The 24478-nt window shown below is 43.4% G+C and overlaps 1 protein-coding gene and 1 non-coding gene across 2 annotated transcripts in view; one reads left to right on the top strand and one right to left on the bottom strand.

The window, feature by feature from the left end:
* Window positions 1–20331, bottom strand: part of MRTFA (myocardin related transcription factor A) — a 198855-nt gene extending 178524 nt beyond the window's left edge. Inside the window, 1 exon segment of the mRNA NM_001436086.1 lies at window positions 20088–20331. The gene's annotated coding sequence lies outside the window, so the exon portion shown is untranslated.
* Window positions 20332–23774: 3443 nt separating this feature from the next.
* LOC146403110 (small nucleolar RNA U13) lies at window positions 23775–23877 on the top strand. The gene has a single exon (XR_014804687.1). It is a non-coding gene; the product is annotated as a small nucleolar RNA U13 (small nucleolar RNA).
* The last annotated feature ends 601 nt before the right edge of the window (window positions 23878–24478 follow it).

Here is a 24478-nt window from a genome sequence, read left to right as displayed (position 1 = left end):
CCTTCTCCTGATCTTCGGCTTAGTTGGGTCTACTGGCTCCATGACACCCACCAAGAGACGAACCCAGTTTTCAGGTAATGGTAACATCTTAGTTGGGAAAAATGATGAAATTCTCCTTCAAACCCAGCCAGACTGAGCCTGCATACCTGGGCCCACATTTGCTAAGAACAACGTAGACATAAACAGCCACTTTTTTTTTTTTTTTTTTTGGTTTTTAGGGCCACGCCTGCAGCAAATAGAAGTTCCCAAGCTGGGGTCAAATAGGAGCTACCGCTGCCAGCCTACACCACAGCTGAAGCATGGGATCCAAGCAGAGTCTGTGACCTACACCACAGCTCACAGTAACGCCAGATCCCTGACCCACTGAGGGAGGCCAAGGATTGAACCTGCATCCTCATGGATACTGGTCAGATTTGTTTCCACTGCACCACAACAGGAACTCCCCAGCCACATTTTAGAAGTAAGAAGTCTTCTCTTAAGAAGTATTTTACTTCCTTCATCATTTAGCAGCACAGCAAGTAGACAAAAAGGTACCTTTAAAAGCAAGTCTCTCCAACAGCTAAGTATAACACCAAAACCACCAAATTCTCACTGCAAATCTATGATCCCTGAGTGGTCACACACAACCTGGCATATATTAAATCATTACTAAATACTTCATACTAGGGCAAATTATTCTTCAACTATCTCAGTGGTTTAACTTCGAAATGGGATTATCTTTTCTATATAATATTCTTTTAAATGAATTCTATCGTTTAGATGTTTCTGAGATTAACAATCTCCTGCTGTATTTACTCCTATTGTATTTAATGCTGAGACAGTGTGGAGTGGAAATGACTGTTGGAGAGACCCTACGAACAAACATAAGGATCAAATGAAAATCACAGAAGAGCCTTTAGGAGTCATCTAACTTAATGCTCTTCTTTTAGAGGAAAAAAAACAGACCAAAGACGTTAGACAACTTGATCAGTATTACACAGCTTATTAATGACAAAATGAGGTTTTCTTAAGCCCCAAGCCTACAGATGCCCTGTTTGCCGGCAGACCTCTCCTCTAATAAGAAGAGTTGCCACGTATCAGATAACTACAGTGTGCCAGGTGCTGTCCTGAGGGTTTTACACATGTGATCTCATTTAATCTCACCACAATCCTCTGAGGAAGGCATTATCAAACCATTGTATAAATGAGGAAGCCAGGATTCAAACCCAAGTCTGTCTGATGCCAGTGTTTGGTTTCAACCACTGTACTATGCCTCTCTACTTTTCATTCATTCATTCATCAAACACTCTCTAAACAAGTATAATGTCCTTGTCTGAGGGATACTAGTGATGAAGGCAGACGTGGTCCCTGCCCTTAGGACACCTATGGCAGGTAAAGAAGTAAAAAAATAAGCACTTCAGGCATGACTGTTGTGGGGGAAAAAAACAGGAATGTGATAATAACTAGAGTCAACACTATGCTACAATCATACATGAAAACACTAAAAATGTCAAAGACTGGCCCCTCACACCCATTAGGACGTCTACTATGAAAAAGAAATAATAATAAAGCATTGGAAAGGATGTGGAGAAATCGGAACCCGGTGCACTGTTTGGAGGGAATGTAAAATGTAAGTAAATTTAATCTTAGATAGAAATGACTAAATGAAATTCTGAACCCTTCAAAGGTAACAAGTATTTGAAACAGTATATTCGGAAAGGCAGATAAGCCCAGTGTCCTCTTTCTCTAGTGTGATATTAATTTTAGCAAGGGCATTAAGTAGAAACAATTTTAAGCAGAGGAACCTGTCAACAGGGTAATAGATCTTTCCAAATTAATTAAACCATCAAGATTACACACAAAGGCAATTCCACTTTTTTCCTCATCCTCATATTCCTGTTAAAGTTAGTTCTTTCAGTCAGCTGCTCTGATATCTCAGCACAGAGAAAAAAACTCTGACTATTGTACAGGTAAGGGCAGTTCATTAAGCTCTCTCGCTGGAATCAGATTGCTGCAGTGGGAACTGCCTCCTCTTAAGTTTCTGGGCTATTATCAGATAATAGCAACTCTTAATCTCCCTGGCTTCCTTTTCAGGGGACTGTGCCAAGAAAAGTGGAGGAAAGAAGACTTAGGTCCACAATGACCTAAGGTACTGTGCTTTTAACATGATGGACTGTGAGCTGCATGTTATTGACCTTCACGGTGGAATGTACCATCAATCTTCCTTGTTTTATTTATTAAACCTGCTTGCTACATATCTTAGATACACATGGAGAGAAAACGGCACAGCTACTACCTGCCCACAAATGAACTAGAATATTAAAAGGAAGAAAACGTCTTAGTGAAAAAGAGAAAATAAGTAAAAAGAGAGAAATGGTAAGATGGTCTTACCATAGGGAGAGGTGAGTCAAACAAGTTTGAGGTTGTATTAATCAAGGGAAGTTGTTTTGTAAGTGAGTTGGGCCTCAGGCTAACATTAAAAATGGGCAAGGACATAGTGTAGGGAACTGGAAGAAGAAAAATGTTTGCAGAATTCAGAGCAGCCAGATCAAAGTCAGGAAAGTAATAATTATCAGTACAGAATGATAACCAGTGCTTTTTAAAGTTCTAGTTGAAAAAACATGTAATAATTCTGCTTGGTGACCTAAAACCAAGTTTGACAAAGACAACACACATCCACAGGCTCACTCTGAGACGAAGAAGCAGTCTGGCTCTAGCAACCCAATTAGGTCAGTCCACTCCCTCAAGACTCTACCTGGAAAAGAAACCTGCCATTTTTATTAGAATGATATTCTGAAATGTTTTGCTTCTTTCTCATCTGAGAAGTTACTGTGTACAGTCTGTTTTAAGCATATGCTATTTCTCCACAAGTAGCAGAGTATAAATTCACAAGACAAAGAAACAGCAGCTGAAACAGATTCTAAGCAAGAGATTACCCAGCCTCTCTAAGTCAAACACAATTTTCATACATATAATCAATGGACATTAATCGCTCACAGTTAGCAAGAACTTTATTTAGGCAGTGTTTTACATGTGGTAGATGCTCAGTAACTATCTGAATGAATGGCCTGATTTGTACTCAAGGTACTACTGCCAGAAGCAGCCAAATAATTAACTCCATAAAATGACTGGAGTCAGAAAACCGCAAGAGGATAAAGGGTGGGATATTTTCTTGCAATGGAGCTGCAACATTCATTAAACAGAAATCTGAAAGCCTATTACAGGCCAGGCACTCTTGTAGTATACGCATAGGTGGAGGTAGAGACCAACTGTTAGAAACTGGCTGACCTCAACCAAATCTGGCAAGCAAACATCGTCTGTCTAGTCCAGAGTGTTGACCTATACAGTATTTCTAAAATCAATTCTGAGGTGTAATTTGCTTACAATAAAATGCACACATTTGAAGTGTATAGTTTCAAGGAGTCCAGTGAGTTTTGACAAATGTACACCACTGAGTAGTCACAGTGCCAGATCAAGACTTCTATTATTATAAATTTTTGCCTATTCTAAAACTTCAGCATAAATGAAACCACATAGTAAGTTCTCTTTTGGGTCTTCTTTTACTCAACATGTTTTTGAGACTTATTCACATTGCTGCATGTATCAATAATTCATGGTTATTGGTTTAACCATGGTTTACCTATGCGCCTGCTGATGATGGCATTTGGGTTGTTTCCAGTTTTTTGGCTATTTTGAATATAGCTACTATCAACTTTACTGCAGGCTTTTTTGGTGAATAGGTTTTCATTTCCCTTAGGTATAACAAACACCAAGGAGCAGGACTGCTAGGTTGCATGGTTAAGTATGTGTTGAACTTTATGAGAAGAAACCAACTGTTTTCCAAAGTAGTTGTACCATTTCACACGCCCACCAGCAACATACTTGAATTATAGTTGTTTCAAATCCTCACCAACACTTGGAACTGCTTTTTTCTCCCTCCGATTTTAGCTATCCTTATAGGTATGAAGGGATACCTCACTTCGGTTTCAATTTGCATTTCCCTGGTAACTAATGATGTTGAACATCTTTTCATACGCTTTTAGGCATTCAAATATATTTTCTGTGAAGTGTCTATTCAAATTTTTGCTCATTTTTAATTGGGCCAAGTATCATATTACTGAATTTTAAAGTGTTTTACATATTCTGGACTTAACATACATAAATATGTAGTATGTCTGTGTTTGTATAATATTTCCTCCCAGTCTGTGGCTTAGCTTTGCATTTTCTTACAGTGTATTGTGTAATACAGAAAGTTTTACTTTTGATAAGGTCTGATTTATCAGTTTTTTTCTTTTATGGTTAGTGCCTTTTGCGTCTGAAAAAAATCTCTGCCCACCTCAAGGATACAAAGACTGTCTCTTATAATTTTGTCTATAAATTTTATAGTTTTGGTTTGTATGTTTAGGCTTCTGAGTCTCTTCAAATTAATTTTTCGGTATAGTGTGAGAGAGGGATTAAGATTCATTTCTTTACATACAAATATCCAATTGTTCCAGCAATGTCTGCTGAAAAGACTATCCTTTCCCTTACTGAATTATGTTTTAGCCCTTGCTGAAAAACCAACTGACCATATATGTTCCCTTCAGGACTCCCTATTATGGTCAATAATCCACATGTTTATTTTTATACTAATACCACCACAGTGTCTTGATTACTTGAGCTTTATAACAAGTTTTGAAATCAAGTAATTTAATTCCTCAAAGTTGGTTGGTTCTTCCACTTCTAAATTGTTTGGCTCTTCTAAGTCCTCTGCATCTCCATGTATATTTTAGATTCAGCATATCAAGTTTCACCAAAAAAAAAAAGTCTGTGGGGTATTTAGATTGTAAAGACACTGAACCTTTAGATTATTTGGAGAGAACTGGAGTTTAACAATATTGAGTCTTTCCAACTATGAACATGGTACATCTCCAGCTACTTAAGTCTTCTTTGATTTTTCTCAACAATGTTTTGTGATTTGCAATGTAAAAGCTTTATATGTATTTCATTAAGTTTACTCCTAAGTATAGAAATCTCTTAAAATTCAAATTGGTTCTCAAAATTTAAAATAGAGGAAAATTCACAATTAAAAAAAAAATCTAGATTTCTAGCTTCCTTTGGAAAAAAATCAGAATATCAGAAATTCTGAGCCTATACTCCCACATGCCATCAATATACCAAAACTGAACAGTGACTACCCTCTCTAGACAGGGGCATTCTCTCCAAACTGCCACAGTTCCTACCATTCTTTATTGAAATCCCTGACCGACCCAATTCCATTCATGTAAGTGACTTGCTTGGAGATATAGACAGCTATAGACAGAGAAAGGCCAGGGAAAGAGGACGAATGACATGATGAGACTGGCATTTGAAACTCTGGCTTAGGTGTGGAAAAATGATTAAGGTCCGAGGGAAGGATGGAAACAGGAAAATTAGTTAAGAATTTATTCACGTGGTCATGGTCATGGCTTGGACTAGCTAGGGTGGTTTTAGTAGAAGAAAGGAGAAGTCGACAAATGAGACAAGTGATTATTGATAGAAATGGATGAATGGACATGTCAAAGAAGACCCTTCACATCTCTGGCTTAGGTAACTAGGTAGGAAGAAGTGTCATTTGCAGAAAGGGCGAACACACTGGAGCAGAACAATTTCGACAGGAGGAAATGAAGAGTTTCATCTGAGGAGTTCCCACTGTGGTACGTTAATAATATCAGCTTATCCCTGTGGAGGCACTGGTTCAATCCTAGGCCCAGCACAGTGGGCTAAAGACCCAGCATTGCTGCAGATGCAGCATAGATCACAGCTCCAGCTAGGACTCTATCCCCTGGCCCGAGAACTTCCATATGCCACAGGGGCCGCAGAAAAAGGAGGAGAAAAAAAAAGTTTAGTTTGAAATGTATATCTGAGGTGTCTGCAAGACATCCAGGCAGAGATGGCAAAGTGATAGGTGCTCAAAAAAGAAAGAGATACGCATTTGGGAATCACTGGTATTTAACTGGTGTTAAATGTGATGGGATTAGATAAGATCTTCTACAGAGACAACAAGGTTTGGGGCAGAGTCCTGAGAAAATTCCACACTCAGGCTAAGCTGAAGAACAGCTAGCAAAAGAGAAAGAGTGGCAGAAGAGGTAGAAGAAAGAAATAAGGCATCAGATGAAAAACTAGGAGAATAATATCATACCAAGAATACAAAATGGTTCAAGAAAGAAAGTGATCAACTATGTTAAACACCACTGGAAAGGAAAAATGTGAATGAAAATGTCATTCTGGAGTTCCCGTTGTGGCGCAGTGGTTAACGAATCCGACTAGGAACCATGAGGTTGCGGGTTTGATCCCTGCCCTTGCTCAGTGGGTTAAAGATCCTGCGTTGCCGTGAGCTGTGGTGTAGGTTGCAGACGCAGCTTGGATCCTTCGTTGCTGTGGCTCTGGCGTAGGCCAGTGGCTACAGCTCCGATTCGACCCCTAGCCCGAGAACCTCCATATGCCGCGGGAGCAGCCAAAAAAAAAAAAAAAAAGAAAAAAAGAAAATGTCATTCTTTCATTTATTAATTCATTGAAAAAATATTTATTAAACGCCTACTACGTGCCAAGTCCTGCTGGTGCTGAGGATACAATAAACAAAACAAAGTACCTGCCCTTGTAGAGACTGCCATCTAGTCAGAGGATTCAGACAGCAAATACATGTCAAGAGGTGATTAATCCTGTGGAGAAGGTGAAAGCAGGATAAGAGGAAAAGGATATGCCTTAGGATTGGGGAGTCACATGGCTTTTTTACATATGATGGTCTAATATTGTGACATCTGAGCAAAGAGCTAAAAAAAAAACAAAAAAAAAAAAGAGGAAGTAAACCATGTGAAAATCTACAGATTAAAGTATTTCAGGCAGAAGGAACAGCAAACACAAAGACCTGGTATGACCCAGTAACAACAAGGAATCCTGGAGTTCCTTTGTGGCTCAGGTCCTGCTGTGGTGTGGGTTCAATCCCTAGCCCAGGAACTTCCACATGCCACGAGTTTGGCAAAGGAAGAAAGAAAGAGAAAAAAACCCAGCAACTGTACAGTAAGCAAGGGAGAGAGTGGAAGATCATGAAATTGACTCCAGAGAGAAAAATCCTAAGATCTTCAGTCCCATGTGGAGAGCAGTTCATAAGAAATCAAAGGCAGAAGTATGGAGTCCAGTTCAAAGGAAGCTATTGAAATAATACAGGGAAGAGATAATAAGAATGGCATGATGGTCAGTTGAATGTGCATCAACTTGGTTAGGCTATAGTCCTCAGTTATTCAAACATTAATCTAAGTGCTGCTGCGAAGGTATTTTGTAGATGTGATTAACATTCATAATCAATTGACTTTAAGTAAAGATTATCCCAGATGATCTGGGTGGGCCTCGTTTAATCAGTTAAAAGGCCTTAAGAGCAGAACTGAGATTTTCCAGAAGAAATTTCACCTGTGGATACCAACACCCACTCCCGCCGCTGCCACCGAGCGTTCCAAACTGTCTTTTCTGTCAGCCCAGCCTATGATGCTGCAGTTGCCTAGCCAGCGTCCCCCCCCACCCCCGCCACCCCAAATCAGATAAAGAATAAATCCTTGTAATAAGTCCCTTAATCTCCTACTTGTTCTGTTTCTCTGATTGAACCCTGACTGATAAAGATTTTGGTATCTTGAAGTGGGATTGCTGCTATAACATATTCTTTTAAACATGGAAATGGCTTTGAAATTAGATAACGAGTAGAGGCTGGAAGAATTCTGAGACGCAGGAATGGATAAGCAATGAGGTCCTGCTGTGTAGCACTGGGAACTATGTCTAGTCACTTATGATGGAACATGATAATGTGAGAAAAAAGAATCTATACATGTATGTGTAACTGGGTAACCTTGCTGTACAGGAGAAAACTGACAGAACACTGTAAATCAGCTATAATGAAAAAAATAAAAATCATTATATACTTTAAAAAAATAATTCAGAGAAGCATAATTTCAAAAGCCTAGATTGCCTTCAACAAACTGTTGGTAGAAATAGAGACCCTGAAGGCGATTCTGGTGAGAACTCAGAGGGAAGTGAGAAGCACAACACAGAAAGCCTGTACTGTTTTAGAGACTATAAATGTCATCAAAAACAGAAGGCTCGTAAAAAACACGAACACTAAAGGTGCTTCTGGTAAGGTCTCAGAAGAAAATGAGGAATGTTATTAGGAACTGGAGGAAAGGAGTTCCCCTTGTGGCTCAGTGGTTAACGAATCCAACTAGGAATGATGAGGTTGCAGGTTCGATCCCTGGCCTTGCTCAGTGGGTTGAGGATCCGGCATTGCCATGAGCCGTGGTGTAGACTGCAGACTCGGCTCAGATCCTGCATAGCTGTGGCTCTGATGTAGGCCAGTGGCTATAGCTCCAATTAGACCCCTAGCCTGGGAACCTCCATGTGCCGCGGGAGTGGCACTAGAAAGGGCAAAAAGACAAAAAAAAAAAAAAAAAAAAAAAAAAGGAACTGGAGCAAAAGGGATCCTTTTCAGACAATGGCAAAAAAAAAAAAAAAAAAACCAACTTAGCTGAATTTCGTCCTACAGTTGTGTGAAAAGCAGAACTTGGATATTTAGCTAAGGAGATTTTCAAGCAGCAAGTTGAAGGTGCAGGCTGGTTTCTTCTGGTTGCTTACAGCAAAATGCAAGAGGAAAGAAAAATTGATGGGCTAAATGTCAAACAAAGGAAACTAGTATGTGATGATTTGAGAAATTCTCAGCTTATCTAGACCACAAAAAATGCTAAAATTAGGAGACGCTAGTAAGAAAGCACTGCTGTGGCGAGGAAAGCCAAGAGTGTGGCTGGACAACATTTTACTCCTGCTGAAAGATCACACATGTAACTCAGGGGCCCTCAACCAACCGTCTAAGCGGAAGCTAGGAAGAGACAGGAGATTACCCAGGGAAGATCTACGGAGGAGCCTCCTGCCTAATGACAAGAACCCCTTTCCATCTGGCGGCAGCCATCATGTAAGCCGAGATGGGCGCCTACGCGTACATCCAGGAGCTATGGAGGAAAAGGCTTTCTCCTCCAGTGCACTGCGGGCAGTCCCACCAGCCCTCAGCGTCTCACAGGGCCCCCCGCCTCAACTGGCCTGATAAGGCTCGCAGGCTGGGTACAAGGCCAGGTAAGGTCATCAGATTCATGTGCCACCATGGCAAGCCTAAGGGTGCCACCATGGCAAGCCTGTCCACCCCATGGTGTCAACCAGCTGAAGTCTGCCCGAAGCCTTGAGTCTACTGCCGAGGTCCTAAATTCTTACTGAGTTGGTGAAGCTTCTATGTACAAATTCTCTGAGGTTATCCACATTGATCCATTCCATAAAGCTATGAGAAGAAATCCTGACACCCAATGGATCATCAAACCAGTCTACAAGCACAGGGAGATGCGAGGGCTGACTTGCTGGCAGAAAGAGCTGTGGCCTCGAGAAGGGCCTCAAGTTCCACCACACTACTTGTGGTTCTCGCCACACAGCTTGAAGAAGATGCAATAGTCTCCTACTTCACCGATACTGCTGATACAAGTACTGTTTATAAAATTCTTACCTAGTGGATAAGCAATGAGATCCTACTGTATAGCACAGGGAACTGTATCCACTCACTTGTGATGGAACATGATAGAGGATAATGTGAAAAAAAGAATATATATAGATATGTATGACTGGGTCACTTAGCTGTATGGTAGAAATTGACAGAACACTGTAAATCAGCTATAATGGAAAAAATAAAAATCATAAAATAATAAAAAATTCTTACCTAATAAACAATATAGGACATTCATGTCTGCTTAAAAAAAAAAAAAAAAAAAAAAATCCCTGAGACATACATAGGAGACTCAAAAGGTTTCTGAGACTCTTACATAAGCAGAAACATGCCAGCTTGGCCTGAAAGGGACAGAAAGAGAACAAAGCAAAGGAAGACTGTTGGACTACCAAAATTCTACAGGCAATTTAACTACTAATAAAACCACACAGCAACCACGTGCTACCCTTCAAGAAAAAGTGAAGATAATTCCAGGAACAGTCTTGGGTCCCGAAGCCAGAGTCCCAGAGGGTGGCATCTCTAGCTACAGAGGATTACTCCTAGGCTTTGCAACCTAAGAGATTTTCTGCTGAATTTTAAAATTGGTGGGACCAGTGACACACTTATTCCTTGCATGTTCTCCTTTTTGGAATGGGAATGTCTAAAAGCTGGGAACACATAACTTATTGTCTAGTTTCCCAGGTCCACGGATGGAAAGAAATTTTGCACCAAGAGGGATCATACCCAAAGTCTCACCTATACCTGATTTAGATGATTTGTATGACAGATTTTGGACTTTAAAGCTGACGATATTCAAATGAGATCTTGGAGTTGAGTGGATGCTGCAGTAGGTTGAGACTCAGGAATGTTGGAGTGGAATGAATATATTTGGCATGGAGGACAGATGTGAATCTTTGGGAGCAGAGTGTAGTAAACTGAAAAATGGAACCCTAAAAGATAACCACATCCTCCATATCCCAATCCCTGGTACCTATGCTACCTTATGAATCAAAAAAAAAGGGGGGGGGGAGTATATCTGCAGATATGATTAAGCTAAGGATCTTGAGATGGGGTGATTATCTTGGATTATCTGTATGAGCCTTAAATGCAATCACATCTATAAAAAAAGCAGAGAGAGAGGTGACAAACACAGAGGAGATGTGCAGAAAGAAATTTGAAGATGCTGGCCTTGAAGACTGAAGAGATACTGCCTTAAGCCAAGGAATGCCAGCAGTCACCAGAAGCTGGAAGAGGTGAAGAACAGACTCTCCCCTAGGGACTCTGGCAGGACTGCAACTCTGTTGCTGACACCTTGATTTCAGCCCAATGAAACTGGTTTCAGACATCTGACCTTCAGAACCATAGGAGAATAAATATGTGTTGTTTTAAGCCACCACCAATTCCGTGGGTGATTTGTTAAAGTAGCACAGGAAATTAATACACTAATGAATACAGAGGGCTTAGACATAGGTGATTATGGCAGAGGTGATGAGACGTGACCAGGTTATCATACATGTGGAGAGCTAACAGGATTTGCTGATGGGGTGGATATTGTGGGAAAGAAAGAGAAGATGACTCTAAGGTTCTTCCCCGAGTAACTAGAAGAAGTGTTACCATTTTTCTAAGCTAGAGACAACCCAATGGCTTAGCAACATGCAAGTTGGGGACAGACACCAAATTAAAGAGGGTTAGAAAGTCCAGAGTAGTTATAATTTACTTTGAATATTGTTCTACTCTTTCTGGTTATTCACCTGTGCACTGCCCCCCCCCTTGACCCAACTCCTATCTATAATAGACAAAAGTTCAAGTAACGAGTTGATTAATTCTCAAATGAGCTACAGGAAGTATGTATGTGCAGGACACTGTCCTTTAAGTCAAAGGAGGTCAGGTTAGGAAGAGGTGGTGGTCACTTTCATCCACTCAAGTATTATAAGAGCATCTATTAAATGCCATGTCAAGCACTATGCTGCAGGCTGGGTATAGAGCTGCAAAGAGAGAGACTTGATGCTTAGCCTCAGAAACTTATGAGAAGAAAAACATAAATAATTATGCAATTATTTAGCTGCAGTTGTGGCTAGTGCTACAAAAGAAAAATTCTAGGTACTACGAAACTTAACATGAATTAAATGCCTATTATGTGCTAAATACGTTACATGTAGCTTTATTTATCCCTTGTATCTATTCTCTGAGGAAAAAGAGATTCAGAAAGATTAATTCCCTTGCCCAAGATCACAGAGCCACTGAGTGGCAGAGCTATGACTGAAAACAGGTGCATTCAATTCTAAAATTCACTGCTACCGTCTCTCAACAGGAAGGAAAATCTACTATGCTTTTAAAAAAATAAAAGGGATGGCCGGAAGTGTTAAATAGGGTCCTGCTGGTAAAGTTTTGAGAATCTCTGCTCTAGAAAGAGCTTTCTAAGCTCACTTGATGAAGGTGAATTTTGGAGGGTATTCAAAAATCCCTTAACACTCTCCAAATAGAACAAAAGGTTACACTATAATTAACTCAGTTTTATTTAGGCACCCAACAGGTTATTAAACATGTTGAAAATAAAATGTCATGAATAGCTTGTCCAAATTGTAAAAGTCATACCCAGTTTTCACACATATTTTTTCTGCCAGGTTCACCTTCAGAATCAGCTTTCAGGTAAAAGCCAAAAGTAGGGGGAAAAGGTCAATCAATTATGCTACCAAGGGACAGATTTAGGAAAATGATTAAATAAATGTTTAACTCAATGTATACCAAGAATCATGACAAACAGCACACAAATGAACTACCCCATCCCATGAACTCCTACTGAGTAATGGAAATCTTTAAATGTATTTAATTTCAAATCACTACTCTATGATCTCATTATATTTGTGGTTCCCTATTACTCCCATTCCAGGACCACCCACACCCCACACCCCTACCCTAGCAAAAAAAAATTAGTCTGAATAGAAAGGAAATATCAACAAGATACTGTTAAATGATTCACTGAATCTATAAAATAGAATTTAAAATACCATGATACCTTTGCCTTCACTACCATGACCTCAGGGCATTAACCTGGAATGTTAGAATCAAAGAGTGTAAAGCTCCTGAATGGAAGCTTTTAGTTCAAGTCATTCTTCATAGAAAGTGATCATAAAACGTATCAAGAATAAAAAGGAGGGAGTTCCCGTCGTGGCGCAGTGGTTAACGAATCCGACTGGGAACCATGAGGTTGCGGGTTCGATCCCTGCCCTTGCTCAGTGGGTTAACGATCCGGCGTTGCCGTGAGCTGTGGTGTAGGGTGCAGACGCGGCTCGGATCCTGCGTTGCTGTGGCTCTGGCGTAGGCCGGTGGCTACAGCTCCGATTCTACCCCTAGCCTGGGAACCTCCATATGCCGCTGGAGCGGCCCAAAGAAATAGCAAAAAGACAAAAAAAAAAAAAAAAAAAAAAAGAATAAAAAGGAGGAGTTCCCGATGCAGTGCAATGGGATTGGCCCAATCTCTGGAGCGCTGGGACACAGGCTTGATATCCTGCACAGTGGGTTAAGAATCCTGCATAGGTTACAACTGCAGTGCAGATCCGATCCCTGGCCCGGGAACTCCATATGCCACAGGACAGCCAAAAAAGAAAAAATTTAAAAAAAAAGAATAAAAAGGCAACAGCCCTAACTTATCATTTCTAAAAGGTTTCCCCATCTCTACCTCTCCAAAAGGGGGGGGGGGGAGCAAGACAATAATATGTAGCAAGTTTAAAAAGACAAATATAGCCATTACACAGCAAAATATAAAATCAATAATAAAACCAGTTTCAACCATCATAACACTCTAATACCAAAATGCAACATGGTGTGTCCTAAAGTATGAGAAGAGGGCAAATTTCCAAGTTCCTGCAATTCTGTGGTAGTGAAAATATGTACAAATTAACCATGATTAAGAGACTCTGGCATAGCTTAAACCATTTACAGTTACGAAGATACTGAACACTGACCAAAAAATGTTTTTTAATTTGGACATTTTTGGTATGCCCTTATTTAGTCAGTATTTATCATGCAACTTAAGATGTGAAACCACTATTACAATTTCAGGAATGGCAACAAGACACATATAAAAGGAATATTATTACAGAGAGTATTTTGAGGAGTTTCTATTTGGGCTTAGCGGTAGAGAACCTGACTGGTATCCATAAGGATGTGGGTTTGATCCCTGGCCTTGCTCAGTGGGTTAAGGATCCAGCGCTGCAGTGAGCTGTGGTGTAGGTCACAGATGAGGCTCAGATCCCAAGTGGCTGTGGCTGTGGTGTAGGCTGGCGGCTGCAGCTCAGATCTGACCCCTAGCCTGGGAACTTCCATACGCCACATATGTGGCCCTAAAAAGTGAAATACACACACACACACACACACACACACACACACACTGAGCACTGCAACACCTTGATTACTACCATAAAAAAATTCTCACTGTACTGACATTTTCACTAACTATGCAAAAGCAAGTGAGCAGGAGCAAATATTTACGGGAGGCAAAGCTAGACACTTTATACATATTATGGCTGGGAGTCTGGGAGTCACTATCTTTTAATTCAAAGATAGACCTGGGTTCAAATCCTGCTGTGATCTTCCTACAGCAGTCCATCTCTCCAAGCTTCTCTAACCTCATCTGCAAAACAGTGCTATTACTTATTTCACAGAGCTGATGTGAGGATTGATGAGGTAACACGATGACTAACAAAGCAGATGGCACTGTTACTTACAACAACTTCATGTTGCAGGATTTTATTTATTTATTTATTTTTTTGGCTTTTTAGGGCCACACTTGCAGTGTATGGAAGTTCCCAGGCTAGGGGTGGAATCAGAGCTGCAGCTGCCAGCCTACACCACAGCCACAGCAACGCAGGATCCAAGCCACGTCTGAGACCTACGCCACACTCACAGCAACGCTGGGTCCTTAACCACTGAGGGAGGACAGGGATCCATCCCATAACCTCATGGTTACTAATCGCATTGTTTCCGCTGCGCCACGACAGAACTCCAGAATTATTACCTCCATTTTACAGATGAGGAAATCGAGTCATACGTAGTGAGCCTATGATTACACAGCTGATGATTTTAAGTAGCTCTGCTCATGCCCTTAAACTTGATATGTTACATCTCTAGTCATTTTACTCTCTCATACTAGGAAGTTTGGAATTTTTTTTTCAAATTTGACCCAGTATACTTTAAATTTTGATACCAAAACAAAGGTTTTACAAAAAAAAAAAAAAAAGACCCATAATTCCCACAATTTCAGAAGTCAAAAACCTGAAAATAGCCCACCTATATTCAAATTCAGGAGTAAGTACAGGATACGCTCCAGATTTCAAAATGAACTGACAAACCACAAAAGTAAAAATATGGTATCTGAAGAAAACAAAAAGAAATTTTCACCCAACTGTTTTCCTAGGATTCTGCGCATCACTTATCATTGCTGTGTGAGCTGGACTTAAAACACAGGGTGAGGAACTGGTCCAGGCTCAGCCACTAGACTGTTGTGGAACCTCAAACCACTTAATTTCTCAGTGTCTCTATCCAACTAAACAATGACAGTTGGACCTAAGTCACTGAACCACAGAAGTGAAGGCAATTTAAGCAAATAACTCCACCCAAAGCACCCTGGCAGTTCACCCAATTTCTGCTTCAACACCTACAGCAACATATTAATATTTTTAAGAATTCTGCAGAGTCTTTTGTGACTTAGTCACAAAAGTACTCATTCTAGGTGTTTTCACTACAGGGCCTAGTTCCATCTCTAAGCTCTTTTGAAGCATATGCAACTCTAAGGACTGCTTCTGGCTAAACCCGCTCTGCAGAAAGAGGGCCAAGTAATTTAGAGGGGCAACAAGAGGGTATGGAATACCCTTAACAGGCAACTGTGCACTTCCTGAGATTTTGTGTTAATTATGGAGCTCAACTAATAAAACCACTGGCTCACTCTAACTGGCAAAATAAAATTCATCTAGATGTAGGTACTTGAACAGGAAAAACTGATGCTAAAGCCATGTTGATTGACATTTAAATGCCTCTTTCTGAATACTCACGTCATTTCACAGGTATTCATCTCCTCCTGCAGCCTCATTCACCCATGTCAGTTCTATTCCACCGCCACAAAGTGATGATGATGGTGATGCCTACCTAAAGCTGTTCCAAAGCCTCGGCGTATCTGTAACTTATTCAATCCTCACAGCAACAACACAGAGCAGGCACCCTTGTTATCCCCATTTTACAGTTGGTGAGTCACTGTAGTTAGTGAGAGCAAGAGAACCACAGTCACACACCCAAGATCTCAGAGCCAGCTAGTGGTGGAGCCAGAATTGGAACCCAGGCAGTCTGGCCCTAGTATTTATTCTCTTAACTACTTACACACTGTAACCGCTTGCCTATCACTCTGATAAGTTACTGCTCTCTTCAATATCAGAAAAATGACTCCGCCCTCACTTTACACATAAAGATAAATACTTGTCCTTAGTGTCAATGTTGGCCTAGACTAAAAACATTTCAGGTTGCCCTAATTCAGTGTCAGTTTCCACAGATCAGCCTACCATATAGAGGCACCACGATAAGCACACAACTATTTGTGACATCTAGTAAAAGAATTAAATCTTTCCCAGTTCCCTCATCAATCCCAAAGGTCCTCTTTCCCTTCTCTGAATCCTTCCTTCCCCTCCTAACACTCTGCTTTCCTCTAACACTTGTCTTTTTCTACGCTTCCCACTGTGGTATCCAGCCTCGGAGACGTCCCCCTGTGACCCTTACCTCCTGGTGTTCACATTGTTGTACAGTCTCTCCCCACAATGTGTGACCCCATAAAATGCTGGAGAAAGGATGGTATGTAACTTGTGAAGCTAAATCATAAAAGATAATGTAGCTTGGACTCCTTCTTGGATTACTTGCCCAGGGGAAGCCAGCAGCCATGCCCTGAGGGCATTCAAGCAGCTTTAGGGAGGGGCCCACCTGGAGAGGAACTGAGACCTCCACCAACATCCTGCACCAACCTGCCAGCCATATGAGTAGTCACCTCCAAAGAGGATCTGCCAGCGTCAGTCAAGCCTTCAGATGACTGCAACCCCAGCAGACATATTACTGCAATCTCAAGGGACCCTGAGCCTAAAACCACTCAGCCCAGCTGCTCCCGAACTCCTAACTCACAGAACCTGTGAGACTTGCGAGGGATAATAAATGTTTATTGCCATCTTAAATTCTAACTTTTGGGGTAATTTGTTACACAGCAATAGACAGCAATAGATAGCTAACAGCAGATACCTACTCTCTAAAACTGTAAGCTCCTTAGAGGTAGAGACTTTCCTTGATTCTCAGAACTCCACTAAGGCCTTAGAAATAAACAGTGCCTGTATTTGCTGAATTGTGGCAGTGGATTATTCCTCTTTGTCCACTGTTCCTTTTCTTCCAAAATGTATCCATTTATAAACTATTCTCTATACCTAAAGCACTTCATCTGTGCTCTATCACTACCCTCCCTTTTCTCTTTCCAAGACCTTCTGAAATATACTTCTGAGCAACTGCTATGTCCCAGAACTGCTCTTGAAGCTGGAAACAAACAGATCCTTGCCCAGTGTACGCCCTTGGCATAGTGGTCTCTCCAAATATAAAAGAACAATCTTTGTTAATATGACTTCAAAATTCTAGTTTCTCCTTTATAAAAACTAAGTATTCGAAAACTACGTTTCCCCTTTCATTGTCTATTTAATTGGCCATATTCTGCACATGCTTTTCTTTTATCTTTATGACCACACCCATAGCATATGAAAGTTCCAGGGCCAGGGACTGATCTGAGCCACAGCTGGTACAATGCAGGATCCTTTAACCTACTGTGCTGGGGCTGGGATCAAACCCTCACCACTGCAGTGACCCAAGCTGCTGCAATCAGATTCTTAACCCACTGCACCACGGCAGGAACGCCACGTGCTTTTCTTTTACACTTAAATAAATATTTAAGCTGCAGCCTCAGGAAAAGTCCATACATATTCAACTACTTTTTAAAGTGCCCCACATAGAATCTGTATGTCTCAATGTCCTCCACTCTACAGAATGTTTCATGGGCCGCAAATATTTGTTTTTAGCAAATATCACATTTGTAAGTGTGAAATAAATACCATTTCATAAAAAGAGCCATTAGTTAATATACAAGTCCTAGCACTCTCAAATATGAAACATTTATTTCACAGAAAGCAATTTGTAACAGAAGCAGTAAAATGATATACGTAGATGGAACTTTCTCACCTGTGTATTTAGTACTTCTACAAAACAAAGTGCTAAAAGTAAAAAAGTTTACTACACTTTTAAGTCAGGGATTCAAGTCCTGGCTCCATCACTAACTAATTGTGTAACCTTAGACAATGTATTTAACTACCCTGAGCCTCAGTTTCTAAATCCTAAAGTGGAGGTAAAATCTACCCCATTGGTTATTGTGAGGATTAAGCAAATAATAATAAATTTAATAAAGCCTAGATTGATGCCTTTTACACAGTGAGCATCAAGAAATGTCAGTTTCTTACCCCTTCCCCAGGGCTTGTACCTGTGGTGCAAAGATTTGTCAGGAAATCTTTTCAAGCTCAATAATGATCTTCCTCTCCTTTATCTAATGAGTTAGGATTCAGCCCCAATGTCATCTTCTCCTTGAAATCCAAAGGAAAAGTTCCCTTGATTCCCCTATATTGTTTTGGGTTTGTACTTGGAGTTTGTCAGTATGTTACAATTATCTGTCACTTTCTGCCTCTCCAGACAGTGAGCTCCCCATGAGCAGGGAACATACACTTCATTTACCTTCACAACCTCAGTTTTTAGAAAAATACCTGGCACACTACAGGCTTGAAACAAAAAGTTACAGAATGAATGAATGAAGGCATTACTTAAACAAGACCCATAATCACTACTGGGTGACCAAACTTTCTGCTTTTGCCCTTTATGGGCCGGGACGCTGCTCTGGACATCTCTTGAATCCCTTCCTCACAGCACGAAGGACATGGAAAGTCTGCAATAAATACTTTTGGATTATGGGATACATATTAATCTTCTGTCTCACATGATTTCACTCTAAATAAAAAAATTATCCTAATGGTTGTGAGCTCTGGAAGCCTTTTTAAACAGGGGCTCTGAAGTTATTGGCAAAGAACTGAAGCAAATGCGAGAACTACATACACTACAGCCAGTTTTTCTCTGCATGTGTTTTTGAGAAAAAGCAGTAATGGTTTGCTTCTGCCTAAATCATTTCATTAAGAAACTGAGAATCATAAAGCCCTTTGATTTGCTATAAAAAAATACAAATGACACTAGGCAAAATTTAGTTTAATAACTTTCAGCCAAAGGTTCCCCACCCTACAGTCATAGGGCTGTAGGCCAGCTGGCTATACCACCTCCTGGGAGGTGGCTGCTTTTCAACAGTAAAAGTGCATAAGTGAAATGTGGAGTTTTGGGGGGGCCTTCTAAAGTAAGACACATTAAAAAAAAAAAAAAAAAGTAAGACATAAATTTAACTTCTTATTGAAAATAAAGAGTCTGTTACAGTCTTTGGCTTGAAGCAGAAAAGATCTCAAAAACTAGAAATTAGGGGCATTTCAGACATCTTACAGATTTTAAAGTATGCAAAAGTACATGAAGCCAGATATAATTTCCTTACTACACTGAAGTGACATATTTCACATTCCTGTATACACACACTTCATGTCAGGTATAGGCTGGTAAGCAGTTGGTTGTCCACCAAACTGCCCTTTAGTTATGCTTCATAACAGGGAGAAACGAGAAATTCTGACAAGGCCAAGTTGGGCTGGTCCTTACACACATGCTGGTCTACCATGGTTCTCAACATCATAAAAGCAAACATTTCTTGGGTCTTTACTAAGGTGCCAAGAGCTGGGTCAAACATTTTATGCGCAGTATTTCACTTAACACTAAAATGACCCCCATGTGGCAGACACTATTATCTCCAACTCTCAGACGAGGAAACTGAGGCCCAAAATCACACCGCAAGCAAGTGGCAGGTTTGAGAGTCCGACTGGAAAACTCCAGCCCTGGCAACTACGGAGGATCAATGCTCTTGCATTCTTGCCAGGGTGGGGGATGTAATCAAAGTGTCCTGACAGACCGGCACTCTGTGAGAGGGTAAAACTTCTGGGCCGTCAAGTTTCAAATCTGCCAGATCCCTTACACCTGGCAGCATTCAGGCTGCTATACAGGCATCGACAAGTCCAGGTGAGACTCCCTTTCCTGTGCATCCTGGGATTGCACCTGGATCCTGAGGGTTTGCACAAGATCCGGGAGAAAGCGCCCGACACCCGGTCCCTGCAGTCACAATACGCCCGGGGCGCGGCGGGGGCGGGAACCTCCTTGCCTCCCCACCCGCGCAGCCCCGCCGGGAGGCGTACAGGTGCACCGCCGCGCCCCGCGCCGCCGGCCGGGGTTCTGCGACCTCTGCCAGGAGGAGCGGGGCGGCGGCGGAGGCGCGAGGCCGGCCTTGTTGGACCCCCTAGAGGCACGCGCAGCGGGGTCGCGAGGAGAAAGGATGCTCGGGGCGGGGCCGCGGTGGGGGAGGGGTCCCCTTCCTGCCCGGACTCTCACTCACCGCCTCGCTCTCCTCACGGCCCGGGCTCCGCGGCGGTCCCCGCTCCGGCTTCCACCGAGCGCGTCTCCTCCCGATGTTCAACGTCCAGCCAGGGCGCGCGGAGCTGCGGAGAAGTAGGCGCGAGCGGAGGGAGTACGGCGAGCAGAGCCGAGAGGCTGGGAAGGATGGGACAGTCGCTCTCGCTGCCGCGGCGGACACCACATACACGGCAGCGGCCGGCTCCTCTCAGCCACGGAAGCTGAGGGCCCTCCCACCACACCCGCCTCCCGCCCCCCACACCGCCCGCTGGAGGAGTGACAGCTGCGGTGGCCAATCAGCGGCCTTACGGAGGCCGGATGGGCGGACTAAGGGTAGGGCAGAGTCGGGAGGCGAGGGCGGCGGCGGGACTTCCTGTGACTGATGGTCCAACGCAGCCAATGGACAGCGGGGAGATGACCTCATTGCCGAGGGTAGTCTGGAACTGGCGGAGAGGCGACAAGGAGGTGGGAGGAGGTCGGAGAAGAGCCGGAGGCGGGGCCCTTGGGCCTTAAAGAGGCCACAGCCCATTGGTCAGCCAGTCATGGGCTGGGCGGCGGACCCGACCAGACTTGGCCAAGTAGCCAAGGGGTCAATGCCACAGGCTCTTACTGCATTAATCCTCCCGACCCCATCACAATCCTTCTGGGGGGTTCAAGGCTCCCCGCCTGGGGCTCATAAATCAATTACTTACTTTCACGCTTCCCAAAAGGAGACACAATAAATTCCGCACTAGCCTGGAGCCCTAAATTCCCGTTACAGCCCCCTTTCCACCGTAGAAGCCTGTCGTCTCTGTTTCCTCAACGGTAACTGTGAGGATACTGGCACCTACCTACCCCTCCTTTATCTGCCCAGAATGCTGAGATCTTTAACAGCGAAAGTGCTTTAGGCTTTTAGAAGGAGACGCTGAATGAACCCAAACGATTGTATCAGGAGACTTCAGAAAGACTATCTGTAAAAGGGAGGACTGCAATGGACGACGACTCTAGCAATTGTAAAATCCTAAAATGCTGATTGATGTCCTGTTCTTTACGGCATCCACTCGTGTGTGTGTGTGTGTGTGTGTGTGTGTGTGTGTGTGTGTGTGTGTTTGTGAGCGCGTACGAATGGGTCTCCTGCATTAGGCGCCGAGGCCACACAGGGACTTGGTCCATGACTTCAACAGGGGGAAGAATGCAGGCTAAAAGGGCGAGAGATACTAGTAAAGCAAGGTCCGCTGCTCTAAGTGCCTTGGTGGAGGCAGGCCGTTTGCTCCCCCTCCCCCAGCAGTGGGAGGGAGCCCAGAAAAGGCGAAATAACTCCTACTTGGTGGGGTGGAAAGAGGGGGAAGTGCTTTTCCGAAAGCTTCCTGGGGATGGTGTCACCAGACTGGGTAAAAGGGGAGGAGTATGGAAGCTACAGGAAGAAGGGGGCTAGGGCACTCTTCCAGGTTTGGGAAGGAGCAGTGCGAAGGCACAAAGACTGAAACGTAGCACCTCATTTTATGTTCCAAAGTAAATTCTTTCTCTGCTCCCCTGTTCTCCCCCAAAAGTTTCCAGAGGGTGCCCCTTGATGTAACTCTCAGAGGAAGGGCCAGAAAGGATGTCTCTCCCCCTCCAACAGCTGCAAAAGCCAAAGCGGCCTTGGGTATTCCCAGTTATTCACCTATAAGTCAGCTTCAAGTTCAGCATCACCCCGCTGGTCATAAATGCCTATAGTCCCAGCAGCATCCTTGTGGCTCCTTAGTCACATAATTTTCCCCAAGGCAAGAATCCTTCCACAAAAGTTTTTTGCTTTTTTTTTTTTTTTAGCTATTTCTTGGGCCGCTCCAGCGGCATATGGAGGTTCCCAGGCTAGGGGTTGAATCGGAGCTGCAGCCACCGGCCTACGCCAGAGCCACAGCAATGAGGGATCCAAGCCGCGTCTGTGACCTACACCACAGCTCACAGCAACGCCAGATCGTTAACCCACTGAGCAAGGGCAGGGACCGAACCCGCAACCTCATGGTTCCTAGTCGGATTCGTTAACCACTTGTGCCACGACGGGAACTCCCCACACAAGTTTTCATAAAATTATTTATTCAGCAAATATTTCTTGAGGGGGTAAGACAAATGAGATAGTCACTGCCCTGGGGTGCTCTCGCCCAACCAGGGGAAGTTCAGACACATGCTGAGGTGACTGTATCGCCAGGAGGACTGTATCACCCATGTCATGACTCACAAAAGGGCCCAGAGGTACGCCTGGCAGAGGCACTGCTGGTCACGTTACTGGGGTGAGACAGATTTCCCAAGAGAAGACCCAACTGGAGCATTCCAGGTAGGGTCTCCCTAGACAGAGCCTTCATGCAACAGCCAAGGTGAGAATGAAGCACAGCGTGTTATTCCTCATGGGCAGGGTGCTGTGCCCGCTCATGGCTCCCAGACACAGCGAACTCACCACCTCTCAAACTGGCCTGTTCTTTGGTAGGACAGCTTTGATGGCATACATATATTTTGTGTGTGTGAGTGATAATATGCGGTATTTCTATGTATTTCTTATGGATGATCTGCCTCCCTCTAATCTCTGACCTCAGGTCCAAATGTTATCCCCTAAAGCTTCACGGCACACATCTAATCCCACTTCGTCATGACGACGTTCCAAATATTTGAAGAGAATGATCATGCTCCCTTTCCCACACCCTCTATGCGTCCTCCTAGACAACAGGGATTAAGTCTCTTTTTCTTGCCACTACTCCTCAGATGATGGTTTCCATGCATCTCACTATAATGTCTTTTTTTTTTCTAAGTATTTTTTTGGCCATGCCCACAGCATGCAGAAGTTCATGGGCCAGGAGTTCCCATTGTGGCTCAGTGGTTAATGAATCCAGCTAGTAACCATGAGGTTGCGGGTTCAGTCCCTGCCCTTGCTCAGTGGGTTAAGGATCCGGTGTTGCCATGAGCTGTGGTGTAGGTCACAGACGTGGCTTGGATCCCAAGATGCTGTGGCTCTGGCATAGGCTGGTGGCTACAGCTTCAATTCAACCACTAGCCTGGGAACCTCCATGTGCCACGGGTGCAGCCCTAGAAAAGACAAAAAAAAAAAAAAAAAGAGGTTCATGGGCCAGGGATCAAATCCACGCCACAGCAGTGACAAGGTCAGGTCTTTAGCCCACTGAGCCACCAGGGAACTCCCCCCAATGTCTTCATGGTGACATCTTGAGTTTGTCAGGATCTATGGGGGAGGTGTTTTTTCCATCCTTCCAGATGATATTCCCTTTCTTCTGGTAAGAGGACCCTAATTTCCTCTGGGGAACCAGTCCTTCCCCACTCTTTGTCCGCAGAGCTGGCTGCCGTGGACAGACTTTCCTACTCACCTCTCTGGGGAGGAGCCCACAGCCCAGCCCTGACTGTTCAAATCACTGCTCACCTCTCCCGGCCACCGTGTGAAGGAATCAATTTAGAGAAAGGCATGTGACCCAAGGCAGTATAATCTATAATCAGAGTGAGTCCTGGGCCTTTGCTGGAACTACGAGGAGGGAGAAGTGCTTGGCACAGAGGCTGCTGAACTGCGCAGCTATTCGAATACCTGGGACTGACAGGTCTACAGGAAAGGACTTGGTTGAGATTAAAGCCAATATGAGAAATAAATGACCAGAGCTGAGATACCAATGGGGGCCACCACAGGCGATGACGCTGGTAAGAGCCTGGATCCAGGATCCTTTTGCAGTTCACGAGCGTGATGACTGGGTATTCATGCATTTGTGTGACATGTGCCCACCTCAAACCTTGTTGCAACATTGGCACATTACCCTCTGACGTAAAAAAAAAAAAAAAAAAAGAGAGCGTGAGAGGCTGGATCCAGCTATTTTCTGGCTCTTTTGCCTGTAAGAGAGATCCAGTGAATAGGCTTTATTGAGGGAGGAGAAGCCTATAAGGAAGGCCATGGAGCAGAGCAGAGAAAGACCCAGACAAGGCGCAAAGGCTACCTCGGCCTGATCCACATCAGAGAGCTCTGGAGAGAACGTATACCACACTGCATGGCTGCACCCCCATGGGGCAGCTCTGTGTACCCCAGTATCAGTCAGCCATTGACCATGGGCCATGACGGGGTTAAGGTCACCAAAGCTGCTCCCTTCAACCAGAGCAGTTCTCTGCAATCTGGGGCATCTGGGAGCCCTTAGCTGCCCGTACTCACAGCAGCTGGGGATGGGTGCACTGCCTGTTAACAAGGTCTGGGAGGGGCACCATTTGAGTCTGCTGCTGGGGGCCAGTTCATTTCCTTCCCACTTGGGCTTCTGTTCTTTGCAACCAAAACATGACTACCTGAAATACTCAGGTGTGATCGGGCCACGACGGTACAGGGAGACCTTGACCTTCCTTCATCTGACTCCCAACACCCATCAGGGTGCTAGACGATTA

The sequence above is a fragment of the Sus scrofa genome, chromosome 5, assembly GCF_054392235.1.
Source record: "Sus scrofa isolate SSC_HxYL_T2T_F1_AM1 chromosome 5, Sscrofa_HxYL_maternal_Yorkshire_Landrace_v2.0, whole genome shotgun sequence".
In the NCBI taxonomy this organism is placed as follows: domain Eukaryota; kingdom Metazoa; phylum Chordata; class Mammalia; order Artiodactyla; family Suidae; genus Sus; species Sus scrofa.
The sequence above is the reverse complement of the archived record's forward strand: the minus strand, read 5'-3'. Positions and strand labels throughout refer to the sequence as shown.